Source organism: Elgaria multicarinata, chromosome 8, assembly GCF_023053635.1.
Source record: "Elgaria multicarinata webbii isolate HBS135686 ecotype San Diego chromosome 8, rElgMul1.1.pri, whole genome shotgun sequence".
NCBI lineage: Eukaryota > Metazoa > Chordata > Lepidosauria > Squamata > Anguidae > Elgaria > Elgaria multicarinata.
The window spans coordinates 37,790,872-37,812,582 of NC_086178.1; the positions used below are offsets into that span (position 1 = coordinate 37,790,872).

A 21,711-nucleotide genomic window follows, 5' to 3' on the forward strand; every position below is an offset into this window, starting at 1 on the left:
TAACGGTCAACCTTGGGTACTATGCACATTGACTGGGGGAGGTCATGATCTACTATTCTTCATCAGACAGAAAAATGTCATGGGCTATCCCTGAGAGTTGCTCATCATGGCTGTAGGGACGAGTAGCCAGTTTTTGCTGTGTTGGAAGGGTTTTGCTGCATATCCCATTTTTTGTGAATTGTCCAGAGAGCTTCAGCTATTGGGTGGTATAGAAATGCCATAAATAAGCTCAGCTACTCAGGGGTGTCTGAGGGCAAATAGATTCTTTTTCTGTCACCAAAACAAGGAAAGAGCAGAGCTGCCTGGATCCCTTTCTGAAGCAGGAAATGCCCCGGAACTATCGCCTGGACAGCAAGAAATAGAGCTGGCTCCCTTCCTGACAACCGTGTAAGGCAGTAGCCCACGAACATGCTATAATGAATAGCAGCTGGAAACTATTAACTACAAAAAGAAGCCCCTATCAAAACAACATTTATAGTTTCGGTTTCCTAACTTACTTCAATCAAAAAAATCAAGAAAGCAGTGAAGAGCAGCCGACTGGTATCATTTTCTATCTGTGAAATATTGGCTTGAAAAGCCTTAGTGGCCAAAATACATACGATATTAATTTCATGGAAGTAATTAATGTGGGTCTTTAAACAAAAGTAAATGGCTACGGGGGATGGTGATGTGAGCAGGTTTGGGATCATAGTAGGCAGGAAGGGGGAGTTTATTTCTTCTCCCCTATCCCTCCACTGCAGTCCCAATGAAAATCTCTCCTCCCTCCCTCCAAAGATATATTTTTGCATGGGGAAAGAAGCCTCCATGACAGTTGACATTGCCGTTACAAGACCACTTTTAATGCTGTGAAAACAAACCTATAGTTGTGTGAGGCAGTTTGGGGATGGTTCCAGTATAATCTATGCATGTAAATAGAAGACTCTGTCCTTCTCAAAATAATTTTTTTTTGTCAGTTGGCAAGTGTGCAACAGAGAGAAAAAGAGGTGAAAAAGAGAAAAGAGAGAAATGGTGAAGCAGAACGATGTCAGGAAATAGAAAGGAGGGATAACAGCACTGCAGAGGATCCAAGAGGTGATGAAACAGAGGAAAAGGGGCATGACAGACGTGAGGGAGAGAAGACAGCTCGTGCTATGAGGTGCAGAGAGAAAACGTATCTAGGGGTTGACCAAGATGGGGTGCAGATCACCCGACGATGATGCTGAAAGAGAGAAAAGAAAGCATGCTATGGAGGTTATGCAGACAATGGGTTGCAAGCAGGGCTGTGAAATTTAGTTCAGGAGTGGATAACCTGAACTAAACTTCAATTCCCATGAGCCCCGGCCAGTAGGGTCAATAGTCAGGGTTGTTGAGTGTTGTCCAATGACATCTGGAGGGCCACAACTTTGACTTCATTGATTACTTTGGTTAATCACATATAACATGTTTTGGTTGAAAATATTAGCAGGTTTTAAATATTCTAAACTTATTTTAATAGCACCATTTCTAAAAATTGCAAATGGCCATCTTAAAAAGGGCATCGCTTCCTGTGTGAGAAAGAAGGTGGAATGCCGGTACTATTATGTCTGCTATGGCACATGGGCTCATGCGCTACTCTGAGCTCCTTCGAGTATAGGTGGAATTAAAAATGTAATAAAACCAACAACCTTTGCATTTATTTATTTTTAGCCTAATTTGGTTTTTCTCACATGCAAATTTATGCAGACTGATTCATCAATTGATTAACCAACTAAAACTCATAAAATAATTGGCTAAAATTCCTTTAATCCAGTGGTTCCTGACATTGAGTCCCCAAATGTTGTTGGATTACAGCTTCCATAAAGTCCGAGATGGTGGGAGTTATAGTCCAACAGTGACCCTCTTCAGATAACATGCTAAGTCACAGTGGCTAAGCATTTTGAGCTAAACTTTATGGCTTAGCACGTCATGTGAACCATGATTTAGCATGTTGTGTGAAACATTCCTAACCATGGTGGCTACATAACCACGGTTTAAACTAATTCATTAACCATTTGCTGTAAAAGGGTTAGCAGTCTAAGCATGGCTTAGAGTGTCATCTGAACAGGCCCAATATCTGTGGACCCAAGGTTGGGATCCAACGGCCTTAATTAAAATGTGACCAAAAATGTTTCTGTAGTTAATATGATGCTGCAACCATCTTGAGTTAATAAAAGAAAGTAAAAGTAGACCTCATAGCAATATGACTGGTGTGCCTCTGAATTAAACCATTTGACTATTTGATTATTCTGTTTTATTTGATTGTATATATGTTTGTAATGGCTCTGGCTACACAAATAAACTTCTTTTACTTACTTACCATTTGACCTGGATTTAAGATGATGCAATCCTGCTGGAAGGGTCAAAATTGTAAGTTATTCCAGGATGAATGTTTGAGTTTGACTTGAATATATGTATTGATTATAGCCTTGTTTTACATGAATAATTGAAGGAGGCAGAGAAACATTTGGCCATTTTAGAAACGGGGAGTTTTATATGGACAAGATTCTCCAAATCTACTGAAAGCAGATACAGAAGCCAGGCGAATGTGTTGTTCAAAGTAAGGATGGGGGAGAAATACATTCAGTTCACATTTTAATGCGAACTCACCTAATTTCACACTTTCGAATCAAGGTGCGAACCAAAACACAGTTATCCTTCGAAATTCATACTTCTCTGAATTTTTCAGTGGAGCTCTCCAGTAAACAAAATGTATAAAAGTGCACACAAAAATGTATATATTTGTGAAAATAATTGTCAAACATGTATTATATTAGGAAAATTGCTTGCAAAAATGTGTATATTACAAAATACAATATAAAACAAAATGTATTATATTAGACAAAATTGCATATATTGGGAGAAATGTGCACCAAAAGTATGTATGAATTTTTAACAAATTCTCAAAATTTGGCACAAACTGGTTGTAAAAATGAGAGAGAAATGGACAGATTTGTATTTCCTTACTTTGAAAGTACATTGTGGACTATATTCTTGTCCATGCCTCTGTAGTTTTCTTGGAACCTATTGGAAATTAATCTTTATTAAAAATTCTTGTCCAGCCTTTTCCAACCAGGGCCAGATCTAAGCCAAGCAGGTTATAGCACCATGAAAGCGGTATGAAAACAGTATATAAGAGGCAGGAGCCACACTACTGCTTTATAGTGGTATTGAAGTGCACTGACAACTGTTGGGGACCATTGACACAAATCATATACCGCTTTCTTACCGTTTTCATAGTGCTGTATCCTACTTGGTGTAGATCTGGCCCTGGTCCCCTCCAGGTATGTTGCATTCTCATTACTGGACGTGCCGGCTGGGGGTAATGAAGATTGTAGTCCAATACATCTGGAGGGCATCTCATTGGGGAAGGCTCATGTAGGTCATTCCCTTTTCTACATCCTGTCTCTTTTCCAACTCTAGCACTGGTTCATTCAATATCCCTTCACATGTGTTTGCTTCCCAGCTAACTATTTCTTATAGCAGGGACAGCCCTCATCAGGCAAGTAGAGCAGCAACAGTAGTGAAGGATTGCATGCTACCCCTCCTTACCAAGATGGTCCCTCCTCCAGCCACACTCCAGCAGGGTGGCACTGCACTGGGTGCTTTGGAAAGCTGTGGCAGCTGGTGTCCCACTGTGGCAAATGCCAAAGGGGAGAGCAACTAGCAAGGCTCTCCAGGGCAGCTACCTGCCCTCTGGTTGGCCCCGGGAATCCTCTTAGGACAATATAGAGGGCAGGCAGCTCTTGAAAGAGCTGTGTCAGCCATAAAATGTGCCCAGCCTGGCTTTTCAGAGAGCCAGCTTGGCCCAAATGCCTGGCTCTTAGAGAGTCCTTCATCAAAGCCAGGCATTGTGGGAGGGGTGGGCCTGTTTTTGAAAAAGTAGTGTCCTTCTGAAATGTTATTGAAATACACTGAGATTGCAGGTAGATCTGTATGAAACATCATTTACAGCCACCATCACTTCCTTCTTCCACCACATGGGTAGTACTGACCATGTCTTCCTGGGTTCACACAGACAAACTGGCCAGGATAATTTCCCCAGTATTATGGATTGAGAGTGTGGGAAGACTATGGTTGAGTTTGTGGCTGAGCTAAGACTTCAGCTGAAGACTTTCCATATAGATGTCTTCTTCTCAATGGTCTTATAAATATATGGGGATGAGTTGCAAGCCTTCACACTGCTCTGCAGCCATCAGAATAAAGCCTTACAGTGCTTGCCCTTCTGAACACCCATTGGAATGCATTGGGGTGGGTGGATTTACTGAGTAATCATCAGTAGGAAGCATCCTTCCAAAGAGCCGTGGGCAAATTACCCACTAGCGCAATTATTTAATATGTCAGGCACCAAAAACCACAGGCAATTTAGTAGGATCCAAGTTGTCCTAATACATTGTAGTGGTGATTCAGACATCCAGCAGATCTTTATGCAGTTGAAGGTGTGGGATCTGTATTCAACAGGTTAATTGTGCTTTACACCAATTCTTATTATCCTTCCATACTTTTCACTTCTGCAAGTGATGAGAAATTTCAGGGATATGGGACTTACCTGGGTTTGTTTTCCTTTGGAAGGAGGTCTCTGGAGGCTTAATGGTGTTTTGAAATATTTGTATTTATTTACAAATACACAGCTGGAGCATAGCTTGAGGCACAGCTTAAACTCTCCAGATGATTGCCGAAGTCCACTGCTCAGGTCTCCAGGCGGACAGCTAGCATCCTAAGATGTCCACAGAGCCCAAACTCAGCTCTCTGTGTCTCTTCGTCTGTCTGACTCAAACTGCAGTCTATTGTTTTCTTTTGTTTTTCCACACAGACAACTTGGGTGCTTCCAGATAGAGGGCTCTAAGTGCTACCACTTAGAAGGCATTGCACAGCTATTCCATCTTTTCCTCTTTAACAGATTTTCTGTGGTAAGAAAAAACAGGAGGGTTATGAGTAGAAGACAATAATATCTGGACTGTGAATACTGTGACTGAGGCAGTGCAATGGTGTGATAAAGGCCTTGTCTGGAAGCACCCAGTGCTTGGCGATGGAGGGGGGAAACCTGATGAGCAATTTCCTCTGACCATCACCTAGCCTCATTGACCATTTTAGTTCCCATGGAGACATGTCTCCTGAAAAATATAGGCAATCAACATTCCTTTGTCAAAACTGGTTAGGTATTGCCACAAAGCAAACTACACTCATAGCCCTACTCATAGAAATCTGATAGGAAACCCATAATGTTATTACCAACTTGCCCCATTGCATTTCAATAGATATTTGAAAGGACAAACTTATGTATGGTTTTGTTCTGAGATCTACAGAGCTTTGTGCTGGATTGTTGCCCAATATAGATATAGGAAGTTCTCAGTTCAACTATCACCTCAGCTACAGCCTGAGTTGATGAGTTTATGGTTGGCATATTCTCTCAATCTCATTCCTCTCGCACCACTGGAAATTTGTAATCTTGGGAGAATAATACTGGATATGGGTTACTGAAATAATAAATAATACCCAGGAAGTGCACTACATGAATTCTAAGTACTCCCTATATGATGATGGAGGGAAGGTCTCAACTACTCTTTGAGGAGCTCTCTCTTTGTGCCTGTGACTGATAGTGGACTGCCTGGTGTTTCATACAGATTATTGTTTGGTCTCTGCCAACCACTCAAAGTATTTCAGTGACCATTCAGGAAGGCACTAGATAAAGATTGATTTATTCTATGGTCACATATCCGTTCAATAGATGACAAAGCATCAAAAAGATTGATTCTTTTACACAAGGTTAAAATCTAGATGCATTAATAAATAAAAAGGGGGGGAATATGAATTAAAACAAGAAAAGAGCAAACTAACTAATGAAAACCCTTCATAAGTCTTAGTAGCAGAAAAGAGAAATTTGGCAGGTGTTTCTGTCCCTGTTTTGTGGGTATCAGCCAATAAAAAAGCAGAATACCACTCAAAACTCTTTCCTGAGAATTACTGTTCTCTATTTTTTTAAAAAGTACAAACAAAACATGTATTACGGTCTCTATCACTCTGTCTCACAACGACAAAACAATTCATTACAGGGAATGCAAAAAAAGAAAAGAAAAGGCCATTCAATAAGGCAGAGTTAATTTTCTATTTGGCCATTTGGGGATGGTCCCTGAAGACCACTGTGTTAGCAACCGACCAACCTTGCTTTAATGCATTCTAATGGCCATTTGGAAATCCAATGTATTTCTACTGCTAATTGGAGAAAATAATGCATTCCAGTGATCTATTGGCTGCCATTCATTTTCATATGCCAAAATGGCCGAGGAAGAAAGGATGAACTGATGGAAGATAATTAGCTGGTAGCATTTCTGATATGAAAACCTTCAGTGCTTATTGACATACATTCCAAAATTCCATAGCCCAAAACAACAAATGTATTTTCCCCCTCTGTCACTGACCTATGGCACACCCAGTTAGCAATCATGTAAATTATTGAACTTGGGGTACACTTTGATCATTAAAATCCTTACAACACACAAGTAAGTTGACAATTTCTTACAATGCAGGAGCAATTCCTGTCTAAAAATGTTTGATGCATTTTCCCCAAAACAAGTTATGAATTCATAATGAGAGAGAGAGAGAGAGAGAGAGAGAGAGAGTCTCTTCAGTGCGTCAGAACGTAAGGGGCCAAAACCAGCCATGCTGAAACATATTGATGGAAGCAAATGGAAAGACCAGGAGAGCTGTATTTTGTAAATCATCATTTCCATCCTGTACTGTATAAAAGCTTAATAAAAGTTTCTAAAACATACAGCACTTTTGGAACGAGCCACATTTTGTAAAAAGGAAAACTCCACGCATGAAATAAATAATATTTGTGATAGCATAAATAAGCTATCACATTTAAGATGCATCTCCCAAAATAAATAATCAAAACTATTCAGCTACAGGTATTGAAATCAGTACCATCCTGAAAAAAAATATCGTTTGAAGAAACTTTCTAAAAATGGAACAGGAAACCCTCTGATTGTAGTGCATTTATCAAATATCATTTTGGATTAAATATGCCTATTCTATGACATCATTCTAAAACAAATGTTATCAGCCACCTTCTAGAACAGAAATATTGTATTTATTGGGGGTTACTGAACTAATGATCTCTAGAAACAAGAGAAAATTAGCATTGTATCTGCAAGATTGCTTTATTATTTCAGTAACTTAAATGGCCAATGGAACTATATGTTTAATATTTCCATTGAGCCTGTAGATCTATTGTTGATCGCGATCCATACATCATCTTTAGTAGTTTTGGAGTCCAAGATGTGAAAATAAAATGGCTACCATGCTGAAAAATATCTTTCCAATGAGATGTGCTTCAGTCAGAGAGGAAGAATCCATGTTTTAAAGAAGTTTGTGAAATGCATATCAACCTTTAATATTTTTATAGAAATATCAGGTGAACTGTTTTTCACTAAATCTTGTAAATTCAAACTTGCATGAAACCGCATATTGGATCATCTCAATCCCACCTCCCTCCTGTCATTTTAGGAGATGTTCAGATTGGTTAAACTGACAGATTAAATTAGGTTCTGTCAGCTAAAAATAAGTATCTAAGTACTGCTAAATGAAACGATGGAAGAAGGAAAGGTTTGAACATGTTTATAAATTTCAGCAGTCTATAATTCTAGGTATAATTCTAGGTATGCCTGTACAATAATGAGATGGAACTGGTGCTTTAAATACACATATATGTACTACTTGTGTGTTGCTATGAACCACTTCATACAGTGGGGAGGGGTCTGTTTTTGTGAGAAAGATATACAGTTGCATTGCATGGAGTAATCAATTCAAGGTGAGAGAAAGGAATTCATGTTCCAGTGCTAAAGCCACACATCTTTTAAGAAATTATAGCTATGCAGTAATATTATGAGATCATCACTTGCATTGTGGCATTAAACAATAATAAGTACCTTTGCATCTCTGCTATTGCATCCTTTAACAGGATCTGGTTGCCAAGGAAACAGGTTTTGGCCCAATATTAACAAGAAGCAATTGTATGTTAGAATCTACTCTATGTCCATGCAATAATGATGTAAAAAATAACTCACAGTTAACTAGTATATCTCTACCTGCTTGATTGTAATTTGTTAACTATTTTGAAATAAGCCATATCCTAATTCATATTCAGGTCAAGATGACAGGAATATCTTTAGGTCTTCCTGTCCTTAAAATACTTGACACCTTAAAAGGTATATATTGCTATAATAAAACACATCCTTACTTTACCTCAGCGATCTTTATAAAAGGACAATGAATGTTGAATAATTTTCCATAGCAAACGCCAAGAGACCGCTCCCAAGGGCAGAATTAAAATATTTTTAATTTTTTCATAGCTATGTCCACAACTTATACCTTTCTATCTCAGCAAACAGTCTATTTCTTTTCATAGTTGACGACAAAGTTCTCTAGGACATTGTGCTTTAAAAAAATATCTTTTGTTGCATAAGCGGTGCCACGCCCTGATTATCTAGCAGACGTGATATTTTCAATTTGAGAATACATTTTTTTTTCACACAGGAAAAATCCACTACTATGCAGAATTACAGAATTTAGAAATGGATCCTTTAAAAAAAGAAGTAGAAGATAAGTGAACTTGTTTAACAGTTCCCAGCTATAGTTTCAATTTGTATTTCACCTCCTTGCACCATGGAACAAGAATCGGGAAAAACATGCAAATCCCCACCTACCTGTGTATAGGTCTTAATGAAGTCTTGGCATGGCAGGGCTCCCAGCTATTGGAATTTAAAGTGATGAAGAGATACTGGAGTCTTGGTCATCTCAAAAAATAAAAATAAAAATAGAGGCTCTTTTCAAAAGCAGCTTGCTTGAATGGACTGCGATCAAGAACACTGAAGTTATCAATGGGGAGGAGAGAAGTGTGGCGGAGTGTGGGGAGGAGATGTCCTCATCCAAGGTGGTTGGGTTTTGTGTTTTTCCTAAGCTGCAGCACAAGGGTTTCCTCCCCCCCTTTTGATGGTTCAAGGCTTGAAGATGACCACTGCAAAGGCCACTTCTCACATTTGCTGACAATCAGCCTAGTGCTGTCCCTGCTGAAAAGAAAAACTCAGCAACCAAAGCCCATCGTACACCATGCACAGACTGCGTAAGAGTTAAAAATAGATTGGACGTGCCTGCATAATAAATATGTCAGTTTCAAGGGGTTTAATTTGATATTGCCATTAATTAACAATACAACATCCATTATTTAAATAGCAGCAAAAGCGAGAGGAATTAGAGTGACACCACCTGGAAGAAGAGTTCGCTTAATTTTAAAAATAAAATAAAAAATTGAGCTAATCCTAGTTTTAGAATGCGACGACGAACTAACGACTCTCTTATGCTGAAAATGAACTCGAACTCGAAAGGTGGCTGCTTAAATAGCTATGTCGATCAGGAAGCCCAAAGTCTTCCCTACGACATGGTATGGCACACAGACCATTTACATACTCCCGTTTGAAAGACTAGGCATGGTATAATGAATTCTGTATCTACAGCATGCACACAGCACAAGCAACATTAATCCTGCCTGCCATTTTAGGCTTGCAGCAGAATGACACACACTACGGCAGCACAGATCTGGTAAGAAGAAAGGCAAGGGAGCTGCTCACCTTAAACGCAGCATTAATGTTGTTAAGTGACATTGCAAATCTGCTACCGAGTCTTAGAGAAACGGGGTGGGAGGGAACAAAGAACAAAAAAATGTCATCAATTGATGATGCAAGATGAATCATTATTGTGCACTGTTCAGCAAAGCTTCATGTCCTTCGATAAGACAGTCTTAAGTATTTCGGATTCTGTAGCAAAAATGCCCAAGGGCTGCCTCCTTCTACTAAGAAAATCAGAAGGCTTCCTTCTCCTAGCTGGAGGGAGAGATGGAAAGAATGTCTGCAGAAATATCTTCTTGACGAAAGAAGATTTCATATAGTACGTATTAGATCCTAGATATGTGACACTATTGCTGTGTTTTCTTATTTTCTTAACCCACGTAGTTTGCTTTTATTGATGTTGCTGCCGCTGTTGTTGTCGCTGATGATGTTATTAAGCATGGGAAAAGACAAAAGCACCATTGCTCCATGCCTAATTCTGCACTGGATTATCGAAAAGCTGAGCATATTGACAGAATCGCAAGCGCACAGGGTCTGGCTGCAGAATCAGCTGTTTCCATCTGTGTTGCACCCTGCTTAACCACAAGCAAGGTTAGTGCTAAATATATCTCCAAGGCATAAACGGAAGCTATTTTGCTGTACAGATTACATTACAAAATGCTTGTCCATCCTTAAGAGCTCGTAAAATGGGTGCCGGTTAGAAACTCTTCTGCCGCAGTCCTCTGCATGGCTCTACACACCCAGCAGCAAACGGCCATAAAGACGGCTCCTAAACATAGTGACCTAAATAATGCTAAGATGACTTAAGTTGCATACATAGATATGTACGCATTGTCAAAGCAAGGGAATGAAAGGAGGATTGTCAAATCAGACTGAAAGCCCAGACACGACCACAGTTCCAATTACAAGCTGCAACATGCTGTATGTGCACATCTTGTGTTAAGGAAGAGATGCGATGCTTCGTTCTTCCTTTTTTCTTTTTCGTTTTGCTGCTCTTGGGTTGTTGTTAATGTTTTTCCCTCAGAGGCTTTTCTTAGCTACGGTTGCACAGTGACATGCTGACATCATGGAGGTCAATGCAGGCACTCAAGTCAATTTTAATGATCCGAATCTAAATGAACACACGCACACACACACACACACATATAATGCAGCTCCTCTAAACGGCCATCGCTTTTGCTTTTCAAATTAATAACGCGTTCTCTCCTTTCACTGCATAAAGGAAATCGCCACTATTCTCTACAGAGGCTGTGAGAAAGCAATTGTGGGGAATTAGATTTTTGAAATAAATAAAAATAAAGCAGAGGGTTTTGAAACAAATGTCTCTTTTTACCTAAAAGAAACTTAAATTGCATTAAATGTGTACGGTGGAGTAAAAGAGAACAAGAAGATGTATTAGAAACATTTTAATGCTTAAAATGTGTACATATCTTGCTTTATATTCAATGCCAGCATTTCCCCAAGGGGAAATATTAGGGAAGAATAGAACAGCTTGCTATGGCCAATGCTGCATTCCCTTAAGACTGAAGTGTTAGTTAAAGGGAAAACAGAAATGCAAAACCTACCTGCCCATATAAGGATTAAATCCTTTCCCTTTACAATATGTTATGTTTGGTTTACTTATTCTTCACCACATCCTCTCCTTTCTTCACTCCACCACCAACAAAATTAAGAGTTGCTGGAATGCTGTAAAAGAGCATGCATATTTTTCATGAATGCTACAAATCTACATAATCTTACATTATGCCTGATGTATCTATGCCATTTATGAGTGATTAATTAAGTGAGGAAATGTGTTTTGATAAAAATTCCTTCCTCCCCAAAGGAATGCTTAACAGTAAATATGGCTGCATTCTCAACACATTTATTCATGGACTAGCTATGAGTAGGCATTGCTTGCAACCTATATTGTAAATTAAGGACAATTCCACTTAAATAACAAAAGAGTGTGATGAAAATAAATCTTTAATAGACTCCAAATCAACAGAGTCCAGCTTCTCACATCATTGGTCCCATGGTTTATAGGGCAAAAGGATCACAGCACAACCCTATACATGTCTACACAGAAGTAAATCCCATTTAGTTCAGTGGGAATTGTTCCCAAATAAATGGGTATATGCTGCAATCCTGTAGAGCACACATACGTAGGATTGGACACTACATTTCTTTGTCTTTTTTTCTCTTTAAGACATTTTTTTTAGCTTTTGTACACTGTGTCATCAAGTTTTATAGCTTCGGAATTAAAAGATTTCAGAAACCAGCATCCGTCAAACAACAACAGAAGCAATAGAGAATAACAGAGGCTTGGCTCCAAAACAGATGTGACACAATTGTATTATTACAAAATAAATATTCTTTTCTCAGGGCTATGTTGACAGTCACAGACTTACTGCAGGACATAATTTTATAACTAGGAAACACATTCTAAAGGTCAGTGGAAAAACTCCAGCGTATTAGAATTATGAGAAGTTTGTACTGATATGAGAAAAATGTGGTTGTGTATGTGGTTACGTTAATGTATGGCAGCGCTATTGTCTGCTTACAGCAGCAGAGCCCACATATTCATGGGCTATATTTAACTACAACACAGGTTTTTGTCCTTGGCCATTTGACACAGTAATGGTACAATTCAGCAGGTTGTATCTAGATTTTGTCCTACTTAGAGTAGACCCATTGAAATCAATGGGACTTGGGTTAGATTTCAATGGATCTACTTTAGGCATGACTAAACCTGGATCCAATCCATCCAGTTTGCAAGGGATTAAGATCATTATAGAAGACAGGAAGTTGCCTTATACCAGGACAGTCTATTTGTCCATTTAGCCCAGAATTGTCTACTTCCAGGGCCGACATCAAAAGATGGCATTTTACTCTTACTGGCAGCAGCTCTGCAAGGTCACAAGCAGAGGCCTCCCATGTCATTGTTATCCTTTAATTCAGGGATGGGCAATTTGTGGTCCTCCAGATGATTTGGCCTATATCCCCAATTAGCCCTAGTCAACATAGCCCATGGTGAGGAATGATGAGAGTTGTACAGCAAAACATCTGGAGGGTCACAAGTTTCTCACCCCTGCTTTAACTGGAGATGGCAGGGATTGACTCTTGGACCTTCTGAATGTAAAGGATGTGCTCTACCACTGAGCCATGGTCCCTTCCCTTATTTAGTGCAATGCACCAGTCTTCCACTGAGACACAATCAATCACTATAGACTCCAGGTTTTTGAGGGCCCATGGGCAAGACACCCACAGAGGAACCCCTCCCTCAGAGGAACCCCTCCCTTCTCACTGCCATTGTCAGCAGCTGCTCTTGCTCCTCATTGCCTTATCATTGCTGCCCCTTGCTTGACAGGTGGAGAGCCAGTGAGCAAGGAGGCAGTAGCATCTACTGCTCCTCCTTCTCGCCACCACTGTTGTCTGGGCCAAAATGAGAGGCAGGTGAAGAATGGCTGCAATGCTGAAGAGGATGAGCAACTCCGGGTGGGGGGCTGGTTTCATTGGGGCCCTTACTGGGCCCTCAACAAGTCCCCAACTATGCCTACCATTCATGCCAGCCCTGCAAATGAGCATTATTTCAACTTTGAGCCCATGGAGCCAGTAATGTGGGGTGGAACACTTTATATACTTGGAGACTTTCCAGAAAATATCACTCTCATGGCAAATGTTCGATTTCTAAAAATCATGAATACATTCAATAGTTAAATGGGGCAGTTTCTAAAACTACATTGTTTCATCAGTTGATTGAGAGGCAACCTGGTGTAAAAAAACAACAACCCCCAAAATATTTTCAGTTTCATCGAGAATACAAGAGAATTAACTAAAAACAACCCTTGGATGGTACTTGCCACCTGTAAACCATATTTATAGTACAGCCTTTCCCAACCTAGTGCACTCCAGATGTTTTGGACTACAACTCTTGTCCACTGATCATGTTGGCTATGGCTGATGGGTATTGAAGTCCAAAATATCTGGAGGATGCCTGGTTGGGGAAGGCTGATGTAGTACAATAGAACTGGTACACTGAACAAATTGCCATAAAATTGTGATGAGAGTCTGCAGTGGTAGGAAAAACCCACAGAGATTAGTTTATTCAAAGCATGAAGTCCTACAACAAAATCTTGAAATCCCAAATATCTTGTAATGCAAAAATGCCTTTTCTCTCTACATTTGATATTACAAATGCAGACCTGTCCCATAAGCTGTTGTCATTTATATTTACAGCTGCTAGACAGGTTGTAGCCAAATTTTGGAAAACACACACAATTGAATGCGGGTATACTCTACTATGGAATGTTGAACTTCCAGAAAATGACTCAGAGCAGCAAGAACTTAAAAAGAAAAATGAAGAAGAAGCACACATGACATACTCTGAAGGGCAGCTTTGGGTAACTAAGCATCAGTACAACCCTCTTCAAAGATATATTGGAAATCTTTATAATACCACTCAATGAACGAATTTGTCTCTAAACCCTTGTGCCATCACCATGTTCGTTTTATTGTTCTATGTATGGTTACTTGTTAAAATACAATAAAAGTATTTATATAAAATATGTTGTTTCATAAAATGAATTAATAACACCATGAATAGTTTCAATACCAACCAGGAAGAAGCATTCAACAAATAGGCACCAGCGCTAAAAAGTCCCTCTCCTTGGTTGCTACTGGCCTACTGTTACTGACCAGGGGCACTCAGAGGGAGGGGGAGGGGGGAGGACTCTGATAAATCGATAAATTACCAGTTACAGGGTGTAATCCTGGCTGGGGAATGCTGGGAGTTGTAGGACTTCTTTCTGTCTAAACATGTATAGGCTTGTACAATTGAGTGCTTTTATTCCCACCCCGATCGCCTTAAATTTAAACAATTAAAGTTGCCTTGTCTTGATATATTTACAAGTACTGCAATAAGAAAATGTTCAAGTAAAGCTTTGAATATAATATTTAAATCACATTAGGTGTGCTTAATTGATTCTCTCCCCCTAAATATACTGTACATCAAGCATGCTAAATCAGATCCCAATCAATTTAGGGCCTTGGAAAGTTTTCCAAATTTTCTGGATAACCCACATCACTACATTCCACCATCACTGCACCCTACCCCTATATATGTCCACTATTATCTTCCAATTCCAATGGCCCTATCATTAGGTAGACTGAGGCATCTGTCTCAGGTGGCAGATGCTGGGGGGAGGCGGGGAACGGCAATATGCTCTTGGAAATGTGTGTACCATTTGGTCTGCCCTGTACCTCCTAGGCTAGCCTACTGCCTTCAGGTGTAGTGGAGGATACTGTCCTGTCACCAGTGAGAGTCAAATGCAAGTCTAGTTGGCTTCTGTATGTGGAATGGTGGGGGGACGGGACCATCTTTTCCTTCACTTCAGACAACAAAATGTCCCAAGGCAACAGACAAAGTAGTCTTCCTCCAGTCCATTAGACTTGTCATGTTGGTAGGTAGCAAGGAACATGTTAGTGTCAGCATCTGCCTAGGAGCCAGCTGCCATTGGCTGCACCACCAATGTACCAGGCTCCACTATTTCACCCTACATAGACCACAAACCTCTCCCCAAATGTGGAGAGTTATCTTTCTTACCTTGTACTTCTGTGTCTCATGAAAGGATATTCACTTTTAAAATTCAATTCATGGACGATAAGGCAATCAATGACAACTAGTCATGATGGCAATATATTGCCTCCATTGTCAGAATACCCAGTTGCTGGGGAACATGAGCGGGAGGGGGAGCATTGCACTTGTGTCCAGCTGTAGGCTTCTCATAGGCATCCAGGTGGCCATTCTGGGAACAGAATACTGAGCTAGGTAGTCCTTTAACTGACCCCGCATAGCTCTTCTTATGTTCTTAAGACTTCATTCCATACCTTGTGCAGCCTGATTGAAAGATGAGGAGCACCATCAATAGTTGTTTGTCATCGACAGACTAGCTGGGCCAGTTCACATGATCCAAATACACCACTGTGGGCTATTATCAGGTTATTGGAGGGTTGTTTCCTCTTCCAACAAGTTCAGATAACACAACAAGCCATGCCCAGGCACTGATTATGAAAATTCAGCCCAGCACGTGCCACGATTTAAATAAGTCACAATGGCTTATTTTGATTGTATGAACCAGGTTGTTGACTTCCTCAGAAGCAGCAGTAGATTTGCAAGACATAGAGAATATAAAGGAAAATAACATTAGCCACCATTAACCTCAGTACCTCCCAATGAAATTAATGAGACCATGTGAGTAAAATGAGCAGGTCAAACATGTCTAAAATTTACGTTACCTTGTTTCTAATTGAACCTTTGTTACTCTGTCTTTTAGCATACACTTTTTGTCTAAAGGGCCCAGTACTCTTGTTGGGCTTACTAATGTATAGGAAGTTGCATCCCCAGAATTGCATATTAACAATGCAATTCTATGCATGTCTGCTCAGAAGTAAGCCCTGCTGAGCTCAATGGAAACTATACAGTGCATATTGGCTTGCAGCCTCAGTCACTCAGAATGGGCCCTGATCAGCATGTCAGTAGTTGCTTGCACATCAGAGAGAAAGCCAAGGTAGTAGCTTCCCAGGCCTTTTGCTCCGCTTGGTCTTCTCAAAGCAATCAAATGAAATATTATAATCTAGTGTGATTTCTGCCGGGTATTAACATAATCATTAAAATAAAAGTAACACCTCTTTGTAGAATCTGTCACATCAAGTGTGATGGCGTCGCTAGAGCAGATGTACTGAAACTCATTTGGCAGGCTCAAAGGTTGACGGCTACAGAAAATAAATTCAGCACACCTGTCAAGATACGTGGCTTCCCAGAATACAAGTCATGGGCGGCAGACACCACTAGCATCTTGTTCAAAACGATACTTTGTCGCTTAAATTACCTTTAAAGAGACAGAACTGAAATTCTCACTTAAGATTTCCAGTTCTTTGACAAATGTAAACTACAGTTATTTAAGTGTGTGTGCCTTCCTACAATAGTATAAACATAGCATGACCAAGAACTAACAATTCTAGGAGGAATATTTTGCACTTTGAAATCTATATTTATCTGTCGACACAATGGCAGTCCCTTACAGGCATTCTGTGTGCATGCAATGAACGTGCGTGCAAATGGTGTTCAGCGTCAGGTCCCTTCTACTAACTTACACACATTCTTTAGAAAATCTGTAGAGACTTCTTGACATCCTGCAGGCTTCTGCAGATGTTGTAATGAACATGTACAGGTTTGGGTGGAGCCTAATACTATGCTCCTCCCACACAGATGAAGAATGTCTGTAAGGAGCAAGTGCCATGGAGAAACAATGGGCAAGAAGCAACTCTTCTGTTACAAATTCTTAACAGATTTTTCTGAGTAGGTCTATCACTGGGAGTTCCTCTGCAGCAGCACTTGGCCCCATCTGGGACTTGACAAAAGATTGTGGATTCTGATAGGGTGACCATATGAAAAGGAGGACAGGGCTCCTGTATCTTTAACAATTGTATAGAAAAGGGAATTTCAGCAGGTGTCATTTATACTCATGCAGCACCTGGTGAAATACCCTCTTCATCACTATAGTTAAAGCTGTAGGAGCTGTGTCCCCTTGACCCGATGCAAAAGAGGGCAGGGATCCTGCAACTTTAACTGTTGTGATGAAAAGGGGATTTCACCAGGTGCAGCATGCATACAAATGACACCAGCTGAAATTCCCTTTTCTGTGCAACTGTTAAAGAACAGGAGCCCTGTCGTCCTTTCCATATGGTCACCCTTCAGTTGATGCCCTATTTGTGGTCAGGACTATTGACACCCTATTGTCAACAGTCCATAATATTCAGGTGATGTATCTCTTTGGGTGCTAAGTGGCCCATGAAGGCTAGGTGATGGCAGTGGAGATGACCTGTCCAGAATCTCCTTTTTCTCTGGGCAGAGGAAGGGGGCAAGATGTCTTTGCTTGAAAATAATAATAGACTGCAGTTTGAGAGAGACAGACTGAGAAAGGTACAGAGATAGAATACTCCATAGAAGTAATTTCACCCCCACTATAAGTATGTAAGTTGCTTCAATTATTACCCACCACCTCTATATGACTTATTTGGCTGGCTTCCATACAAGTGAGGCTTATATTATTTCCTTACCACTATCCCTTATAAGCCGAATACTACCTGTCCGCCATAGTAGGACCCTATTCAAGGTATCTAAGCTATGTAAGCCAAATAAATTATTGGAAATGGAAACCCACATCAGGTACTTGATTTGTGTTATACCACATATACATACGGCTTCTGTCAATGCAGGAAGGGTGAGGGGCGGACACGGGCAATGGCGAAGCGCTTCTCTGGGAGGCATAGCAAGCCAAGCCCTGCACTGACCCAGGTTGAAGCACCAGTAACAAAAATAAAATAAAATACTTTGCTTTTACTCAGAAAAGTATTGGGTGGGGGCGGGGGAAATGGCAGAGAAGTTTCCATCTGGAGCCAGCTAAGGCGAAATGCACCCGGCACACACAGCAGCCCAAGAGTAAAAGGCTGCTGATGTAGCAAAGCTGCAAAAGGCACCCAGGGTACAAGATGTGCCTCAAAGATCCCTGGGATGCATACTGGGAGCAAGCAGGAGGACCCAGGGGGGAACAAGCCACAACAAGCCTAGGGAGCGCCTGAACACCTATCAGCAGCAGCATGGAGGTAGCGATCGATTAAATAACCCACCATGGCTTATTTTCAGCATGGCTTACTGTGACGTGTGAACTGGCCCAGAGAAAGTTGAGTTTTGAACTCTTTAAAGGACAGTAAGCAACTTTTTTGGATCATGGGCACATTTTGCAATTTAAGGAACTGTCCTGAGCACCACCATAACATGGACATGTAACTGGCCCCAGAGACTGAGGCCTTAGCTAGACCTAAGGTTTATACTAGGGTCGTCCCTGCCTGCTCCTGGGATATCCTGTGCGTCATTTACATGAACAGGGATGACCCCGGGACGATCCCGGGAAAAACCTTAGGTCTAGCTAAGGCCTGAGTACAAGGCACAGGTAGGGTGTGAGACCCAACACATTAAACAAGTCCTTTGAACCCACAGTTTTTAGCATCAACAGAAACTTATTTCACAGCAGTCCCAACTGCTAATGAGAAAATGTGCTATTTTTAAAAAAGAAGTGGGAGGGAGTAGGGCACCTTGGCGTACACCCAGAAATGTATCCATGAGTGCACAGGTGCCACATTGCCTATGTCTGCTTTAAAATAAAAGGATTTTAGGAGGCTGGCTGTCTCCCTCAGGCAGGATTGCCAAATGTTTCAGCCCTGAAGGCCATGCATGCACACACACACATGAACATCCACCCACCCCACAATGATCCTGATACAAACTGCTCTTTTCTTACTGGTAACAGTCTCAGAAAATGAGTAATCTGTATCAGGATCACTGGGGAAGGGGGTGGAAAGAACGTTAGCCCCATGTTGGCCTGCAGTTAAGGCTTGCAGCTATGTGGGTTGCACACTTCTGTCCTAGAGATCTGATCGAAGAACTGCTTATTGGTCTGCTTAAGCTGTGCCTCCAGCTATGAATGTTTCCAAGCCTGATTCAAAGTACTGGTTTTGACCTATAAAGCCTTACATGGCTCAGGACCACAATACCTGATGGAGTCCCTCTGCCAGCATGAAATGATCTGTACGCTGCATTCAGCATCTAAGGTCCTCCTCCTGGTGAGTCCTCCAAGGGAGGCTCAGAGGGTGGCAACAAGGGAAAAGGCCTTCTCTGTGTTGGCCCCCAATTATGGGATGATCTCCCCAATCAGGCCTGCATCATGTCAACATTGTTATCTTTTCAGCACAAGGTTAAAACTTCCCTCTTCTCTCAGGCATTTGGCAGCATGAGTTTTTAATCAGATCCTGGATTGTCTTTGTTTGATTGTTTAAGAATTGTTTTAGATATATGTTGCGTGTATGTGTGTGTGTGCTCTCCATTTATACATTTTTATGTAAATATTTTTCTAGTTTGTATAATGTATTTTAATGGTTTTAAATTTTTGTAAACTGCCCAGAGAGCCATTTAGTATAGAAATATAATAAATGAAAAATGAAAAAATGCTCTACCTGTATATTTGTAAGTAAAAGCAAATATTACAACATTCCAATATGTTGTAATATTGGAACCAAACCTAGGAGCACCCCTGAAACTTTATTTATTTATTTATTACATTTTTATACCGCCCAATAGCCGAAGCTCTCTGGGCGGTTCACAAAAACTTCCCATCATAAACAATTGAAGTGGGGGGTAACAATATAATGAGAGACCAAACAAAGGGAAAGGCAAGAGGAAACCTTCTGTAGGGGAAGATCTGTAAATCAGGAGAGCAGAGACTCTGAATAAAAGGTGGGGCTGCAATCCAGCCCAGGTTGACCATGCTTTGAATGTGTGTGTGTGGGGGGGGGGGAACATGATTCACACAATTGCCCACACATCCCATACAGATTCAAATAAGGCTTCTTCATTATTTGTTTATTGGTGCAATCGTACATACACCATACGAGCCACTGTTTAACGAATCTTCTACTTAATGAGCTTCAGCAAACTACCGCCCACATAAATTCACAGTTCTTCATATGCTACTTGTTTTGATAACGTCAGAGCAGCAGGCAGGGTGATCGCATGCTGTCACTCCAAGGCCCAAATATATCTGAGGCACAAACTCTATTAGCAACCTCAGTCTATCCCTTGATCACAGTGTTTCTGGGCCCCCTGGTGACAAGTATGGGACATGCAGTTTCTACTGCTGGGATGTAAAACCCAAATGATTTGGAGGGCCATATCCTCAGCAAAGGTGAAAGGGCCTCGCCCATAACTGTTCACCAGTGATTCCAATTCTACGTTACATTTTATAAACATCAGTTTCTCTAACTTGGCTTCCCAGAGCCCAACCGCTCACTGCAAGTTTCACACAGCAAAAGAGGTTTCACACAGGAAAACATATTGCGGGCAGAGTAGAAAAGAGGCATGGAAAGAAGTCCTAAGTCTGCTTCTTCTTAGCCCTGAAAATGACAAAATTGTGTGGACTGAAGGAGATGTGCTTTGCGCTGGACTGGGGACCCTAAAGTCTTCCAACTGTACTGTATTATACTGTACTTCCAACTGTACTGTATTATACTGTATTTCGTAATTGTGTTTTTAACCTGTTGGGTGTTTTATTGTGGTTTTAATTTTTGTGAACCGCCCAGAGAGCTTTGGCTATTGGGCGGTATAAAAATGTAATAAATAAATAAATAAATAAACTATTACATTTGACGCTCCTGGGCAGGATCTACACTACTGTTTTATAACGGTCTATAACAGTGGTGACAACTGTTGGGGCCCAGGACACACTCCATATACCGTTTTCAAAGCATTATATCCTGCTTGGTGTAGTTTACAGGATGAAGTAGCTTTGGAATCTCCTAATGGGACCAGCTGATAGGATGTCCCCACCCACACAACCTGATTACAGCGATGCCCACCATATAATAGGCCACTACTGCTTAGAGGCTACTTCCAACTGTAGAGTCCAAAAACATCCAAATGCAAGTATGTAACTTAAGGCACAATCCAATGCATGTTTAGACAGGAGAAAGTCCTACAATTCCTAAATAAGCATAGGATTGTACTTTTAGACTGATAAGGGCTCAAAAATGGCTGCTGGCACTGCAGCTTTTCCAGCTGCAAAGAACGCACTTCCTCCTGCCATCAGGATTTATTATTCCCACCTCACAGCTGTGAAGCTGCAGGGTTTTGTGGGAACCAAGCAGCAAGGCATCATTGTAAAACACCCAAGGTGATCTATGTGGCTGCTCAGTCTGCTGTCTGGGTTTTAACTGTTGACAGGCAACTTCAAGATCCCTCCTACTTTTTCTTCTAAAGGTCTTTGTCTTTAAACCAGACTTGGACCAGTCAGCTCTTCAACTAGAAGGAACCTTCAAAGAGAGCACTGTCTTTTGATAGCTCTTCAAGTAGAAGACTGCCCTTTGTAAAGTAGGACACCCAGTCACCCTAACCCATAACTTTCAGAAATGAGCCTTTAGCAAACCCTTAAGAGAGAAAGAGAGAGAGAGAAAGGAAGGTTAATAAAAGGGGAAACGAGGGGTGGAAATTGTGAAGGGC

At 40.8% G+C, this 21,711-nt stretch overlaps 1 protein-coding gene across 1 annotated transcript in view; it reads right to left on the reverse strand.

Annotated features, from left to right (window-relative positions):
• The window catches only part of ZBTB38 (zinc finger and BTB domain containing 38), a 32,287-nt gene extending 27,422 nt beyond the window's left edge, over nucleotides 1–4,865 (reverse strand). Inside the window, exon 1 of the mRNA XM_063132164.1 lies at nucleotides 4,544–4,865. The gene's annotated coding sequence lies outside the window, so the exon portion shown is untranslated. The remainder of the gene's footprint in view (nucleotides 1–4,543) is intronic.
• Nucleotides 4,866–21,711: the final 16,846 nt, after the last annotated feature.